Raw genomic sequence first — 4,052 nt, 5'->3', positions numbered from 1 at the left:
TAAAGTTCTTGGGTATGATCAAGGATTTGGTGGTGAATTTAGCTCAAATCCCAACCAAAACGGTGGTAATGGATATTATATATCCCTGAAATATTTAGTATGCATTTGTCCAGGTCATGGGGAATGAAATTGGGGGTTCCATCAAACTGGATTTAACATATGCCATCATTCATGTGTTTGGTGGAGAAGAGCGCTGACTATACAGGGAATCTATATTGGTGAAAAATAGTTACAAGGGCATAGTTTTAAAACAATGCTCCTATGTATGGTAAGGAGAAGGATTTTTCTTGTCTATTGTTAGAAGAGGATGATAAAATCATGGGAGACACCTAGGTGGAATGTACAACACAACTGAGTAAACAATCATCGAGGCATGAAAATGTATGGAAATTATATTTTTATGGTGCTTATTCTAGAGAAGGAAATGGGGCAGGTGTGTTGTTGGTGTCTCTAGAAGGTAGCCTGATCCCTCTCTATTTCAAGTTGGAGTTAGAGGCCACAGACAATGTTGTTGAATATGGAGCCTTGTTGTTGGGCTGCAAGCTGCTAGAAATCTTAACATTAGGTGCTTAAATGTGATTGGGGATTCAAATATGGTGGTGAAGCAAATAAAAAATCAGTGTCAAACCAAGAATCCAAGATTGAAGGCCTACTAGAACGAGGTATGGTATTTGATTGAAAACTTCTTCTTAGCTTTCAATATTCAGTTTCTGCCTAGGGAGCATAATAGGATGGTAGACTGCTTGGCCATCACTACTAGCAATTTTAAACCCCCCCAGAATCCCTTGCTTAGATATGAAGTCGATTTTAGGTAAAGGTTGTCAGTATCAGTTAACGTGAATTACTTGTAGGTGTTTGAAGAACAACAACAAATCAAGTGCTTCATGGAGTTTGTTGGAGAATTATTTAACTTTGTGATTAATCAGGAGGATGAGGAGATGACATGTGAACAACAGGTCGGTTGGGAAGAAACCATCGCTGGTCATAAGATATTGCAGCTAAAGGGGAATATCATCCCCGGAGGATTGGTTCCATTGGAAAGGATTTTTAACTCAAATGATGTGGCGACTAAGCCAGGTAAGAAAGAGCTTGAGGAAGATGTGGAAGATTGTAACATTTCCGTTGAAAGAGATCTGAGAATCATCAAATTAGCTAAAGGAGTTCCTAGGGAATACAAACAAAGGTACTTGGATCTTTTTAAGGAGTACATGGATGTGTTTTCCTGGTCATATGATGATTTGAAGAATTTTGATCTTGGCATCATACAACACAAAATTCCTTTAAAAACGAGGGTGAATCCATATAAGCAGAAGCTTAGGAATATTAATCCTCTGTTGCTCCCATTAATTGAAAATGAGGTAAAGAAATTGTTACAGGATAAGATAATTGTGTCATTAAGGTACTTCGATTGGGTAGCAAATTTGGTTCATGTCAAGAAGAAGAATGGAGAAATAAGGTTGTGCATATATTTCAGAAATTTGAATAAGGCCTCACTAAAAGATAACTATCCTCTACCTAAAATGGATTATATTCTACAGAAAGTGGTAGGGTCTGCTCGGATGATTTCTCTGGATATAACGAAGTCACAGTACACCCTGAGGATCAGAAGAAAACAACTTTTACTACACCATGGGGAATGTTATGTATGCCATAATGCCTTTTGGCCTAATAAACGTTGGAGCCACTTTCTAGAGAGTGATGGATATAACATTTGTTGGAGAGCAGGATAAATTCAAGCACCTCAAGCATTTGCAGCTCACATTTGTAAAATGTAGAAGTTATGGTTTGTCCTCAAATCCTAAGAAATCATAGTTTTCTTTAATGGAATGGAAACTTTTGGGCCATATTGTAGAAAAGGAAGAGGTGAAGATTGATCCTAAAAGGGTGGAAGTCATTAACAATATTCCCTTACCACGAAATAGGAAGGAGATTCAGGTTTTCATGGGAAAAATCAAATTTGTAAGAAGATTCATACCCACTTATGCTGAAATTGTCAAAGGGATCACAAAAGTGTTAAAGAAGGACAGGGAAGTCAAGTGGACTATAGAAGCCAAGGAATCATTCTCCGGAATTAAAAAATCATTTTTAGAAGCCCCAGCCTTATCTAGGCCATAATATTGGAGGCCATTCCTCATTTTCTCTTTTGCCTCTCCTAACATAGTGCCAGTTGTTCTGTTGCAGAAAAATAATGAAGGACATGAATAACCAATTGCATTATTCAACCATGTGTTGCAAGATGCAGAGCTAAAGTATAATATCTTAGAGAAACGAGCTTATGCCTTAGTCAAATCCATGAAGGCCTTCTGAATTTAGGTCATGTAGTCCAATATAATAACGTATATTCCAACTGCAGTTGTGAAAGATATCCTTGTGCAGGGTGATAATGAAGGTAAAATAGGCAAGTGGATTGCCAAGATACAGGAGTATGACATGGAGATCAAACCCACAAAGTTGATCAAGGGGCAGGGATTGGTCTGGGTAAAAATTTGCTGACAGATAAGGAAGGAAAAGGTGGAAGATTAGATGAACAAAACAATATTGAGACCTCAATACAAAAAATCCAAATGAAGTACCTTGTTTCACATTGGTATACACATATTTTCCATTATTTACTTTTTTTGAAGTGTCTAGTAAATTTTGAAAAACTTAAATACATGGCTTTGAGACTGCAGGCCCATAAGTTTGTTATTTAAAATGGCCAGCTATATTGGAAGGACCCAATGGGGATTTTACTTTTATGCCTGGTGGAAGAAGATATTTATAACATAATCAATGAATTTCATAACTGTGTCTGTGGAGGACATTACAACTGGAGAGACACATCCCATAAGATCCTTAAAACAAGTTTCTATTGGCCCAAGTTGTTTGGTGAGGTTCATGCTTATGTTAGATCTTGTAGAAAATGTCAGATTTTTGCTAAGAGGCAGAAGTTAGCACCCCTCCTCCTTATTCTTGTTTTTGTGGAGCAGCCCTTTAGGCAGTGGGGGCTAGACTTCATACGAGAAATACATCCACCATCCAGCAAACAACACATGTGGATTCTTACAACCACTGATTATTTCACAAAATGGGTGGAGGTCATCTGAGCTATAAATGCAACCGATGTAATGAATATTAAGTTTATGGAGGAGAATATCATTGCCAGATTCAATTGTCCAAGGAAAATTGTCACTGATAATGTTCAAGTTTTTAAATCTGTCAAGTTTCTAATTTTCTTCCAGAAGTATAACATCATCATGGGTCACTCCACTACCTACTATCCATAGGGAAATGGATTGGTTGAGTCTTCAAACAAAACTCTTGTGAGGATTCTGAAAAAGACCATATCAGAAAATCAGAAAAATTAGGACTCACAACTGAAGTTTTCTTTATGGGCCAACAAAGTTACTACCAAGAGGTAAACTGGGAAGTCTCCTTTTGAATTGGTGTATGGGAAGGTTGCAATTTTCCCTATCCGATTGGAAATTCTTGTGGCTAAAATTATATAGGATGTTGAGGAAGAGCCGAATTGTCTAACCAGGAGGATCAATCAAGTGTTAGAACTTCAAGAAACTAGGGGGAGGTAACTCAGAATCTCATCAAATAGATGAAGGCTCTTTTTGACAAAAGGACAAGGGAAAAATCCTTATATCCATGGGATTTGGTGCTCAGATGGAATGTTAGGAGAGAGGACAAAGGAAAACATGGGAAGTTTGATCCCAAATGGTTTGGCCCTTTCATTATATCTGAAGCAAATGGAAACAAAACTTTCTTACTAGAAAATTTCGATGGTGAGGTGCTTGAACTGCCTGTGAATCAACAGTTTCTCAAGCTTTATTTCCAGTATTAAAGAGGTCCATTTTCACCCACTGTATATACCGGTGATCCATTGTAGATACTAGTAATGCTTTAAGTTCTTTATGTTTCTATTTTTTATTTTTATGTACTTGAATAAAATGACTCCATGCCCAATGGATAGAAGGCACTAATCTGCAGGTTCTCAATGCATTGCTTGCAATACATTGTCCCCAATTGGAGCCGATGTTGTCACCTGTCATACCATCTTATAGTTG

The sequence above is a fragment of the Pinus tabuliformis genome, chromosome 9 (genome assembly GCF_031772625.1).
Source record: "Pinus tabuliformis cultivar Carrire ecotype Pingquan chromosome 9, CPIR1, whole genome shotgun sequence".
NCBI classification, from domain to species: domain Eukaryota; kingdom Viridiplantae; phylum Streptophyta; class Pinopsida; order Pinales; family Pinaceae; genus Pinus; species Pinus tabuliformis.
This window is presented reverse-complemented; position numbering follows the sequence as displayed.